A 14,405-nucleotide genomic window follows, 5' to 3' on the forward strand; every position below is an offset into this window, starting at 1 on the left:
GGATGCAGAGAAACTGGATCATACATTGCTGATGGGAATATAAAATATTACAGACTTTCTGGAAAATAGTTTGACAATTTTTTTGTGTGTGTGTGGTAAGAACACTTAACAGGAAACCCCCTCTTCACCAATTTTTAAGTATACAGTATAGTATTTTTATCTATAGGCACAATGTTGTACAGCAGATATCTAAAAGTTATTCATCTTGCATAACTGAAATTTTATACATGTTGATTAGCAACTCCAATTTTTCCCTCCCCCTGTTTCTGGCAACCACCATTCTGTTCTTTTCTTCTATGAGTTTGATTACTGTAGGTACCTCAGTAACTGGAATCATGCAGTGTTTGTCCTGTGAGTGGCTTAATTCAGTTCTCATAATGTCTTCAAGATTCATCCATGTGGTTGCATATTTCAGGATTTCCTTCTTATCTAAGGTTGAATAATAGTCCATTGTATGCATATACAATGTTTTAAACTTTTGTTCATCCAAACCTCTGTCTTTGTTCTTGGTGGCCCCCAGGAGTTTAGAGGATGTTAGGGTCCAGCAGGATTAGCATATGCTGAGCCTCCTTAGTTCCCTGAGACAGGCAAATTAGAAACCAGATCCTTGGGTAGCAGACAAAAAAGTTGTGGTACAAGCTGTGCAGTCCAACTTCTAAGGAAAAGCTGGGAGTGGGCTTTATCATCTTTTCATTCTGCACTGAGCTGAAGGGAGGAGCTGTGGGAAGTACCCTCATGCTCATTTAAAACAGCCCGTTTGCTAGAGTTCCCATAGGACCCAGCGACCCCACTCGCATCTATCAGCAACCCCTGAGCATCTATTCAAAGAAAACTATAATTTGAAAAGATACAGGCACCTCAATGTTCATAGCAGCACTATTTACAATAGTCAAGACATGGAAGCAACCTAAATGTCTATCAACAGATGAATGGATAAAGAAGATGTGGTACATATATACAGTGGAATATTACTCAGCCATGAAAAAGAATGAAATAATGCCACTTGCAGCAACATGGTTGGACCTAGAGATTAACATGCTAAGTGAAATAAATCAGCCAGAGAAAAACAAATATATGATATCACTTATATGTGGGATCTAAAAAAAAAGGTAAACATGAACTTATTACACAAAACAGAAAGAGACTCATAGACATAGAAAACAAACTTATGGGTACCAAAGGGGAAGCAGGGGGAGGGATAGATTAAGAGGTTGGGATTAATATATACACACTACTGTATATAGATACAGATATAGATAACCAACAAGGAATTACTGTATAACACAGGGAACTATACTCAATATTTTGTAATAACACACGAGCAAAAAAATCTGAAAAGAATATATATGTGTACAACCGAATCACTGTGCTGTACACACACAACATTGTAAACCAACTATACTTCAGTTAAAATAAAAAATAACACCCCTTTGTTCTTGGCAGTCCTCAGGGTATTAGGTATGCCCAGCCCCTCAGGCAGCACCTAGAAAAGTTGGGGTACTAGATGTGCAGACCAAACCCTTTGCTCCTCGGGGGAATCTGGGAGCAGGACATGCCCTCCTGATTATATGTAGAGGCTCACGGGATGGGGAATGTGGTGAAAAAGTGTTGTCAGCATTTTCTACCAGTTTTGATGTGATTAGTTTCACACTCATCCAGGGTAAAAAAGGCTCTCTACCAGCTTCTGGATTTCTCACAAAGGAATTAATCTATGTGTGGCTGTTGAATTGGTGTATTGTGGCAGGAAAGAAGAGTCCAGAACCTCCTATTTTGTCATCTTGTTGTGACATTGACAGTTTCTTTTAATACTAAACACACATCTTTGTTTGTAATAGCCCAAACCTGTAAAGAACCAGATGTTCTGCAATGGATGAATGATTAAGCAAATGCTGTTACAACCATACAAAGGAATACTACTCGGCAATAAAAAAGGAATGGACTGTTGATACATGGAACAATATGGTTGAATCAATGTTAAAAGTCAAAAAGCCAATCACAAAAGTTTACATACTGTTTGAGTTCATTTTTATAACATTCTTGAAATGACAAAATTATAGAGATGAAGAACAGGGGCAAAGGACGGGTGAAGGGAGAGGAAAAGGGAGTGTGGCCATGAAAGAGCCAGAGGATGGATCTATGTGGTGATGGAATCATTCTGCATCTCGACTATGTCAGTATCCTCATCTTAGTTGTGATTTCATATGGCAGCTTTTAAGATGTTACCATGGGGGACAATGGGTAAAAACGACATTGGATCTTTCTGTAGTATTTCTTACAACTGCATGTGAATCTAAAATGATCTGAAAAGTTTTTTAAAGTTTAATTTAAAAATAATGTTACCAAATGAGGTTCCACTGCGCACTGCTCCAAAAACCAATACTGGACAGAGGCAAGTGTCGGTAAAAAGGAAAGTTGCTTTTAATCAGAATGCTGGCAATCTGGGGAGATGGTGGACTCGGTGTCCCCCAGAACCACCTCCAAAGATTCTGTTTGGTCATGAATGTTTTTAAAGGGATAAAAGGAAACAACCTCGTTAATCATTGAGATGGAGGGTCAGAATCATTGCCATCCTCCACTGTGTGCAGACTTGTCGTGCAGGCTTGTTGACTTCTTGTGACCTTTCTTTCAATGCTATCTTGTTCGCACAGTTTGTTTACGAGATTACTGAAGGGGAAACTAGGGAAGAGAGCTGATAGTCTGGTAATAGTAGTCTGAGGTTAGTGATAAGACAGAGGGGTCTCCTGCATGTAAGCAGCTCTTTACAGAAAACAGCCCTCAGCAGGAAGCTTTTCTCCTTGTCATTTTATCAAAGCCATATTGTAACTTAGTTTTTTTTTTTGCGGTACGCGGGCCTCTCACTGTTGTGGCCTCTCCCGTTGCGGAGCACAGGCTCTGGACGCGCAGGCTCAGTGGTCATGGCTCACGGGCCCAGCCGCTCCGCGGCATGTGGGATCTTCCCGGACCGGGGCACGAACCCGTGTCCCCTGCATCGGCAGGCGGACTCTCAACCACTGCGCCACCAGGGAAGACCCCTACATTTCTTGAGAGAGGAGACAAGTGGGCTCCAGGCTAGATATTTATGACCAACTTCCTGTCTGCACTTTGAGACAGAAATAACAACAGGAACGGGGTAAATAGCTGGACTTTGTTTCCTGTGGACACTTTAAGGTAACAGTCATGGCAAGGACAGAGAGGGGCTAAACGCTGTTTGAGCAAAAGATCAAGAGGTCACATATTTCCTCTCCTTGGGGCAAGGGAGACCTCCCCAACTGCACATGCACAGAAAGGGTCTTTGGCGGTCAAAAAGGAGGGGACACCACCCCATAATATGTGATGCCAAGGCCCCCCATAGGCCTCTGGGCTGGAATCCATCTTGGAAAAAAGTTGTGCATACATGTTGGGGAGGGTCTTAGGGCAGGTCAGGTGTGGAAAAAGAAACAAGATAATTGGCAAAAGATAAACAAAGACCCGGAAGAACTGCCCTGTGTAAATTACTTAACCACCTCTTTACCGCTTTCCTCCTCATTAGGAAGGATGCCCATACCCTTGCTCTCCGGGTGTGCATCTCTGTCTTGCTTCTGTCTTAACTAAACAAACGGTTTCTCTCTGTGCTCTCACACTTGTGCTGTGTCTCTAATAAAAAACTTTGTACCTGGCTTTACAGTTTTTGCCTCCTTGAGAAATGCATTTTTCAATGGGGCAAGAGCCAGGGGAATTTTGCTTCTAGCCTCTAGCCCCTGGTGGACTAGTGGCTAGGTTTCCTGGTTTTCATCCAGGCTACCCAGGTTCAATTCCTGGGCAGGGAACTAAGAACTCTCTTTAAGCCACCGCTCTCTGCTGTCTCTCTGAGATCAAGTGGGCTTCAATCATTTCTCTCAGATCCTTTTCATGATACCCTAGGATGAAATATACCATTTCTCCTACCCTTGAAGGAACACTGGTATTCAGAACATTTAAACCCAGGCACTGGCCCATCAAAAGAGTCTCTGGCCAGTGTTCTATTCTTGAGGGATATAGCTTTAACTGAGCCCTGAAGGAAAAGGTTGTAGATATTCTCCAGACCAAAGCTTCACTGGGAGTGGTGGGATGAATTGGGAGATTGGGATTGACATACATACACTAATATGTATAAAATAGATAACGAATAAGAACCTGCTGTATTAAAAAAATTCAAAAAAGAAAAATAAAGTTCATAATATCTCCTTAAGCCAGCATGAATAATTGTGACTGAGCAGGACATTGTGGGGTCTTCCTGGGACACACCCCTCCCGCCATGTCCTCTGCCTGCCTCTTGTTTGGAGAAAAGTTGTAGTCTCCCAGGCCTCTCCTGGGTCACAAAAAGCTGGCTCAAGAATTAATGATTGAAAGGACATGAACATGTAGTCACAGAAACAGCAGCTGGGCCAGGTAACAATTTAGACAGCAATCAGCCCTATGGCAGTCATAGAATCTTTAGCTCCTCTCTGGATTACCTAGATGGTAGTATCTGATGCGCATTTCCTGAGCTGTTTTACAGATGCTTAACACACCCCCCCACCCCCCCACCCCACCCCCACCCCACCCCCCCACCGCGCAACCTAATGGCAGAAGTTAACTACTTGATGACCATGACTACTAGCCCCCAGACCTACTGGAGCCCAAGGACTGATGTTAACCCCTGTGACACCACCCTGTTACCTGACCATCAACCAATCAGAATCAAGCTGACCGCACACCCTGACACCCCCCTTTAAAAATGCTTTTCCCAAAACCCATCAGAGAATTAGGGTTTTTTGAGCACTAGCTGTCCTAGGTTCCTCATCTGGCACCTGCTAAAAAATGTTTTTCCTCAGTGAAATTAAAACAACATTCTGTGTACTTTCTCCCTGCACACTGCAGCTCCCTAGGAACCATGGAAAAACATGTCACTGTATCTTACGCATGGTATCAGGTATCGGATATAGGTTTTCATAAGAAAGTAAACAGGACAATAAGGTGTAGGAATGACAAAATTTGTGTAGTTTAATAAAGAGCCTTTGTGTTATTTGGAAAGTTCTTTTCTCATGCTTCTTTTATAATTTGTGCTTGAGTCATCTTAAATTTCAAGGGGTTTTCCAACTGTGCTATATACATTCTCTTCTCTTTTGCAGTTCCCTTCAACTGGAACATTTCCCCTTTCAAACTCAAATGCCTCACTTTTTCATTTAGCCAACGCCTATTCAAGTCTTCAGTTTGCAAATTTATTTAACACTTCTTTGGGAAAATTTCCCTCGGTTAGGTATCTCATTAAGTGCTCTCATAATAACTAATTCCACTGCCTTTTGTATCAATAACTTGTCACAATGAATCATATATACCAACTTAACTATTCAGTTTTCTATTAAGTTCCTCAAAGGAAGGGACTATATCTTTTCATTATTCTACACTCAGAATCCACCATGAGGCCTGGTGACTCAAATGTACTAAACTTCAAAAATATGTGATAAATGTCAAGTGAATAACCACATCATTATCTGGCCACTTAGTTTTCAGTTTCCTTTTCTCGGAATGAGGAACGGTTACAGCACTGTGAAACTGAGAGATTTGATATTAACAGATTCCACACTGAGTTAGCACTGACCTTTATTTATTGCCTTAATTTCAAACTAATTTCCAAATCAGATCATTTAATCGTGGACTCTGTCACTAACTGTGAATTTAGAACAAATTTACTTGGTCCCTCACTCAAGGAGTTCATCTTAAAATAAAAGTAATAATATCAGCCTCATTATGTAGTTTGACCAATTAAATAAGACATATTTAAATCTTTTGTCCATGTTTCTGGATCACGGTAAGTGACAATAAACTGTAGCTTTATGTTGTCATACCATGATAATAATGGTAAAAGTAATGTTATTAGTTCTGTCAGCTGATTGGGAATTCCAAGAAAATGTGAAATTTATTAAGGTTACTTCCTTTTCTCTTTGACAACAAAATCATGAAATGATGTAAAAAGGATAAACTTGCAAGTTCATATGTACTTCTGTCTATAATAATGCAAGTTGAGAGAGAGCAACCTGATGTTGAGAAGAATTAGAAGAGCCAGATTCAAACAAACAAACAAACAAATTTTAAAGGCACTGGAAAGTTTTTAAGGTAACTGGAGGAACAGGAAAGATTCAGAGAAGTGAGTAAACATTTTGGGAGTCCCTCGTCTCCTAGAGGTATTTTGGTGAAGGGTCACCTGCTCAGAATCTGGGCAGAGGGCCATGGCTAGCAGGCACTCTCCTAGATGAGATAAAAATCTCTGCCAATGCACTTGAAAGGCCAAAATCCTGAAGACAAAAGAGGACCAAAGAAGTGAGATTAATATTTTTCCTTCAAGCCGTTTGCCAAATTATTAAACTTCACAGGGAAAGAGACTAAGAAGAAAAATGTGAAAAGCAGAGCAGAGTTGTGACAGTCATGTGGTATTGAGGAGAAAAAAATTTAGATTCAGTCTCCAACAAGGAAAAGGAGCTGTAGTAATTATCCAGGATCTCAGATGGAATTTCTAGAAGCTTTAGTCATAGGTGCTGGGGTAAAGAAGAAGTGGTGAATTGGTAAGAAAAAGGTAGATAGAATTTTGCAGAAACTGCAATTTAGACTTAATCAACTCAGTCACTGTTGGATTAAGACAATATCTGTAGAATCTAATACTTACCAGAGGATTATGTGAATACTATCTGGAAGAAGGTTTCATATTTTATATATGTATAATTACAGTGAAAACAGTCAAGCAAAAATTCTTTTATTGTACCAAGAGGTAAAACAAACAAACAGACAAATGAAAGGTCCCATGTGGTGCAACTAAGAACTGACACAGCCATAAATAAATAAATAAATATTGAAAAAAAAAAAAAGAAGCTTGGCAAATTTAAAACAAGATAGACTTTTGAAAATTATACCTAGGAACGTTATAGTAAAATGACTGTAAATTAAAGGCAAAGTTAAAAAGAAAAAGCAGCACAAAGAAGGAGGTATAGTAAGAATGGCCAGTGCCTTTATAATGGAAACATGAGAAAATAATATTTTTTTAAAGTGGTGAAAGAAAACAACAGAAAACCTAGATTTTTATAACAAGTGAAGATACGTTTTGGAAGTGAAGTCAGCACAAAGACATTTATCACCCCCAAATCTACACTGAAAGAAACATTAAAAGGAATTCCTCAAGCAGGAGGAAAATGATTTCAGGTAGAAACATGGAAATGTGGCCAAGAAATGAAAAGCCATGGAAAGGGTAATATAAATTAATATCGATTATACAAAGCAGTAATAAAAATACCTTGAGAAGTGCAAAGAGTAAAACTAGAATTAGATGCATGACCACAATAAAATGTTGGGAAAGAAGTAATTTGAGTTAAAGTGTTCTAGGGTTCTAGTATTTCTTGGGAGTGGTAAAGTACTAAAATATATGAGACAACATGAAGTCAAGGATATGATTTTAATCTTCAAATAAGCACAAAAACAATAGTAAAATAATGGTTGACTAATTGTCACACAGAGAACATGCTAACCAACGCTGAGTGAATACACATTTTTTCTATGGAATTGGAAATGCTCAGAAAAATTGATTACACGCAGGTTATCATTTGGGCCCAGGACAGACTACCCCCAAATATACCTCAATGGATATTGACTATTTTGAATTAAAGTTACTTAAGAACAATTTGAATCTCCTGTCTGTCTCCGTGAAAACAGAAAATAAATCTCTCATATGAAAAGTGCACTCTCTGTGTCTGGAGGTAGGTTGCACTTATCACCAGAGATAGGGTATCTTGTTACTTCTTTAATTTATTACCCCAAGCCCAAACTGTCTAGATTCTTCACTAATTAAGCCTAAGTTTTGCGGGTTTTTTTTTTCCTGTCAATTCCTCACAAATTTATTGTTTACTCTTCTAAAAAGTATAAAAGCCTGCTTTGGCCACTTCTTAGGTCCCTTTTCTATGAGACCTCTGTGCATACAAATTAATATTTGCTTCTTTTTTTTCTGTTAACCTGTCATGTGTTAATTTTTATTATTAGTCCAGCCACAACAACTCAAGAGGGGTAGGATGGAAATTTCCCTCTCCCTGACACTATAAAACAAATTTTAATGTATTTTAAGGGAATAAAATAATTCAGAGTGTTTTATCATCCACAGTGGAAATAAGACAAATATCAATAATGAAAGAATAATTTAATGATGCAAATATTTGAGCCACCAAAAAACTATGAGAGCTCATCATTGAATTTGATAAACTTGCAGGGTATAAAATCAATACACAGAAATCTGTTGGATTTCTATATACTAACAATGAACTATCAGAAAGTGAAATCAAGAAAACAATCCCATTTACCATTGTATCAAAAAGAATAAAATACCTAGAAATAAGTCCCTCTAAGGAAGATTATAAGACACTGTACTTGGAAAACTATAAGCCACTGATGAAAGAAACTGAAGATGACACAAACAGATGGAAAGGTATATAATGTTCATGGATTGGAAGAATTAATATTGTTAAAATGACCATACTACCCAAGACACTCTACAGATTCAATGCACTACCTATCAAAATATAAATGGCATTTTTTTTTTACAGAACTAGAACAAATAATTCTAACATTTGTACAGAAACAGAAAAGATCCTGAATAGTCAAAACAATCTTGAGAAAGAACAGAACTAGAGGTATCACACTCCCTGATTTCAAAGGGTCCTGCAAAGCTACGGTAATCAAAACAATATGGTAGTGGCACAAAACCAAGCACATAGATCAATGGAACAGAGTGGAACACCCAGAAATGAACCCACACTTATGTGGGCAATTAATCTATGAAAAAGGAGGCAAGAATATACAATGGGGAAAAGACAACAACAAATGGTGTTGGGAAAATTAGACAATTACATGTGAAATAATCAAACTGGACTACTGTCTCACACCTTGCAAAGGAATACATTCAAAATGGATTAAAAACTTAAATATAAGACCTGAAAAGATAAAACTTCTAGAAGAAAACATAGGGAGTATGCTTTTTGACATTGGTCTTTGTAATATTTTTTTTAAAATATGTCTCCTCTGGCAAGGGAAGCAAAAGCAAAAATAAACAAACAGGACTACATCAAACTAAAACACTTTTGCAAGCAAAGGAAACTATCAACAAAATCAAAAAGCCACCTACTGAATGAGAAAAGATATTTGCAAATAATATGTGATAAGGGATTAATATCCAAAGCATACAAAGAACTCACACAACTCAACATCAAAAAAAACAAAGACGCAATTAAAAAATGGGCAGAGAATCTGAATAGACGTTTTCCAAGGAAGACACACATATGGCCAACAAGCACACGAAAAGATGTTCAACATCACTTATCACTAGGGAAAAGCAAAAATGAGATAGCACTTCACACCTGTCAGAAAGCCAACCAATAGCAAGTGTTGGCAAGAGGCTGAGAAAAGGGAACCTTTGTACACTATTTATGGGAATGTAAATTGGTGCAGGCATTATGAAAAACAGTATGGAGATTCCTCAAAAAATTAAAAATAGAACTATCATATGATCCAGTATTACCATTCCTGGGTATTTATCTGAAGAATACAAAAACTCTAATTAGAAAAGATATATGCACCCCTATGTTCATTGCAGCATTATTTAAAATACCCTAATTATGGAAGCAACCTAAGGGTCTATGGATAGATAAATGGATAAAGAAGATGTGGTATATATAATACAATGTACTATTACTCAGCCATAAAAAAGAATGAAATCTTGCCATTCATAACAACATGGATGGTCCTAGAAGGTATTACGCTAAATGAAATTAGACAGAAAAAGACAACTACTAGATGATTTCACTTATATGTGAAATATTAAAAAAATAAACATAACAAAACATAAACAGATATAGATTATATAAACAGTTATAGATACACAGAACAAACAGGTATTTGCCAGAAAGGAGAGGGGGAACATAAGGAAGGAAATATGTGAGGGAGATTGAGAGGAAAACCCTCCACTTTACAAAATAAATGAGTTACAGTAAGTCCTTTACATAGGAAACTTCGATCTGCGAACTTTCAGAGATGCAAACGTGCGTTCACATGTCCAATCACATAAGTTAGCTCACGTGTCTGGTATACGTTGTTATGTGTGTGCATCCTCTACAAATGGTTGTGCTTCTATGTATTTTACTGTATAGAGTACAGTAGTACAGTACCTTTATTTCAAGCCCAGGATGTCCAGAAGGAAGCATAAAAGTGGTGGTGATGTAGCTGGTACGGTACTACCCAGACATCACTGGATCGTTTTTTCAAGAGGGTAGATAAAATTGAACCCAGCAAGGAACCAGACCCTGCGCCATCAACGTCAGGCGTGAGTGAAATTGCAGCTTGTTCTCCGTCTCCTGTTGCTGACGATCCTTCAGCTCTACCATCTCCCACCTCCTCTCCCTCCTCCAGTCAGTAACTCTTCTTGCCTGTTCACTCGATGCCAGCCCTTGTATGCCAGCTGTTGTGCTGCACTACTGTACTTTTCAAGGTACTGTACTGTAAGTTAAAAATGTTTTCACTATTTTTTGTGTTTGTTTGTTTGTTTTTTATGTAGTATTTGTGTGAAAAGTATTATAAACCCATTACAGTACAGTGCTATATAGCCAATTGTGTTAGTTGGGTACCAAGGCTAACTTTGTTGGACTTAAAATGAATAAATTGGACTTGCAAATGTGCTCTTGAAACAGAATTCATTTGTATGTAGGGGAATTACTGTACTACCAAACGTTGTTACTCTTTTTCTTTTTTTTTTTTTTTTTTTTTTTTTTTTTTGCGGTACGCGGGCCTCTCACTGCTGTGGCCTCTCCCGTTGCAGAGCACAGGCTCCGGACGCGCAGGCTCAGCGGCCATGGCTCACGGGCCCAGCCGCTCCGCGGCACGTGGGATCTTCCCGGACCGGGGCACGAACCCGTGCCCCCTGCATCGGCAGGCGGACTCTCAAGCACTGCGCCACCGGGGAAGCCCCGTTGCTACTTTTTTTCCATGGGTAAACCTAAGTGGCCTCTTGAGGCTGGTAGAAAACCATAAATTGTGCTTTTGGTTCAGAGAAGGAGGCGGGCAGGACAGACAAGCCCAAGCCTTGTGTCACCACTGTTGGCAGAACCAAACGTGATGCAAAGGGGCTTTTTGCTGAAATCTGTATTCCAGCTCTCTAGGTGGAGATATGGGCTATCTTCTACCCTCAGCCGTGGGAATTCTAGGACTTATTTATTCCATCTGCAGAGTTGCGGTGCCGCTAGCGTGCAAAAGTCAAAGGGGCCCTCACGTGACGTAGGGGCTCTTCACTGGCCTCCTGCACTGTCCCGATCTCATTCCCTAAGTTAGTGAAGCGTTTCTCCTCTGGGCAGTTTCTCCTTCAATTATCCATGCCTGTTTTAAAGACTGTCATTAGCAGTGCTCAAAAGCTGCTTTTAGGTCACTCCCCAGATCTCTATGTGTCGTGGTTCAGGTGGGAAAATTTCTGCTGGCCATTAAGGAACTTGACTAATTCTATCCCATCAACTGCTATAGCTCTAGAAATTTCTTCCGTATTGTGACACATATTCAGTTTAAAATTTAATTTATGGTACCATTCTGGACTTTCCCCAAGTCCTATGTATTGCTGGGTATTTCAATGAGAAATTGGAAGGGTAGACAAGTCATTCTTCACCAGAAGACTCTGTCATTTTAGACATGTGCTGTTATTTACTTTAAAGGTATCTACTTGATCTCAGTAAAGGACTAAAAACATGTATGACATTGCTCTCCTATATTCAGGTTCTCTTTAAACACCATCATTGTATTCAGTCCTCCTTCACTTGGTTCTTATCGTCTACACCTCTTACAAGCACACATACTGAAGAAGGCTATTGTTTCTAATTGCTGTAAAATGTGTTGAGCTATATATAATTCATGGTTTAAAAACAAATTAGCTGGAGTTCCTTTTGTTCAACATCTGGAAGAAAACTATTATCTTTATTCTAGACTAACACTGTTGAATCAGCTTTCTGCAATGGTGGAAATATTCCACATCAGTGCAACCGAAACTGTAGCCACGAGCCACAGTGGGGCTCATGAGCGCTTGAAATGTGGCTAGATTTTAAAAATTTTATTTAATTATAATTGATTTAAATTTAAATACTCAAATGTGATTAATGGCTACTATATTGGAAAGCAGCTCTAAAGGTATGGTTTGGATTTAGAGATGAACAGGAGAGTGTGAGCCTTAGCTTGGCCACTGTTAGCTGTGTAATATAGGCAAGTTTCGTAGACTACAAGATTCATTCATTTTACTCTTAAAGTAGGAATAATAATCATAGTTTCATACCTTTTAGGATACAATGTCTTGGATAAAATAAACACTATACATGTCAACTTTTCGTATAATTAACTTCTCCTTGCATGTCTAAAGCATAAAATTGTACAAATTCAGAAAGATGTGAATATTTAAAAAGAGCATCCTTGGTATGCAGGGAAAAATTACTTTGCTAATAGACAAATCTTCAACCTTCCCAAATCCAGAAGAATGGAAATAACGTAACTATTCATTACAGATATCTGTGAATATAAGTTCATACCACTGGGAGGCAGTATAATACATTAGATTAAACAGGATTTTAGTACAGAAACAGATTTGGGTTCAAATCTCAGCTACATTATTCAATGATTCCGTGAACTCAAGCAAATTGTGTAAGCTCTCTAAGTCAAGTATAAAGTGGAAGTAATGATGTCTGTCTTGACTACATCACATTAGAGCTAAGAGAATCACTTAAGAATGTGTTAAAGCATCTTCAATTTTACCATATTATACAGGAAGTCCCCATTCTCCAAACTTTCATTCACAGAATCATTGCAGTTATGAGGTTGTATAAGGAAGCAATAAACGTTAAAAGCAATAGAAGCCAAATTATTTACTGATGAGCTGACACTTGCAAATTGCCTGCCACTCACTCACCCTTCCTACCTGGCATTAGCCTTCCTTCATCTGTGTCATGACATCAAGGACATTGTGGACTGCCTTTCACCAGCTGTCAGACGCTAACACTTGATAATACTGAACACAGTGTGTACTATGGCAATTACATTTACTTTCAAAGTAATTCAGATTTTACGAAAGCCATGAAAGTAGTAGTAGAGATTTGTCTAAATCAAAGGCAAAGTTATTGACAAATGGGAGAACATCAGAATTAAACACGTTAATGATTTAAATATAGAAAATCAACAGGGACACTAAGAAGATTGGCAGGTGCTTCAAAGGAGAATGAATTGAAGCACGAAGTAGTGAGAGATGCTCTTGGTAAAAATAAAATCCAAAAGTATTCTATTTTTTTTGCAAAAATGACACATTATACATGTTACAGAAGTCAAACAAGAGTTAGAGTCGTGCTACTCCGCTATTATAAAATTAGGTTGAGAAATAATGGCCCTCTCAACCCTTGAGTCTTTCTCAGTCTAATAATTACTGCATATACACAATTGTAGCTTAAATCTTATTTATCGCTGCGTTGGGTCTTCATTGCTGCTTGCGGGGCTAGCGGGGGCTACTTTGTTGTGGTGCGCCGGCTTCTCATTGCCGTGGTTTTTCTTGTTGCGGAGCACGGGCTCTAGGCACGCGGGCTCAGTAGTAGTGGCTCGCGGGCTCTAGAGCGCAGGCTCAGTAGTTGTGGTGCACGGGCTTAGTTGCTCCGTGGCATGTGGGATCTTCCTGGACCAGGGCTCAAACCCATGTCCCCTGCACTGGCAGGGGGATTCTTAACCACTGCACCACCAGGGAAGCCCCTTAAATCTTGGAAGTATAAGATAAACTTATTTTCAAAACTATTTTTTTTTTATTTTTCAAGATAAAGCTTACTGAACTCCCCTGCCCCACCATTTATTATGAAATATTGGTCTTTCTTTTACATTAGTTTGTACAACTGGACTTCATCTAATATCAGCTATACAATGAGGACTTCTAGTACATATTAAGGTGACTTATTTAGGAAAAAATAAAATAAGATTTGGAAATTGCTGAAATAATTTGATGTGGTTAGATACACACTTTGGTGGGTTTTTGTTTATGTTTTTATGTTTTATTTGTGCCTTTGTATCAACTGTGCCTCTTCTCATAAACAAATGGAGAGACACTCAATGCTCTCAGCTGGCCTATTTATTTATACAAATAAGAATTTTTTCAAATATTATTGACAGCCTATTTCCTTTTTTCACATATTGTTACTTCATGTTTTCTTCCACGTTTCTACTGCTGTTTTTTTTAAGCTGAAAAGAAAGAGCCCATTATATATCAAGGCTATAACTCCTTGTTTTACATATACATTGCAAATGTTTTCCATGTTATTTGTCTTTAAATTTTTGTTATGGTGTAAACATATTTTACATATGATTGTCAATAAATCTAT

Source organism: Orcinus orca, chromosome 11 (genome assembly GCF_937001465.1).
Source record: "Orcinus orca chromosome 11, mOrcOrc1.1, whole genome shotgun sequence".
NCBI lineage: Eukaryota > Metazoa > Chordata > Mammalia > Artiodactyla > Delphinidae > Orcinus > Orcinus orca.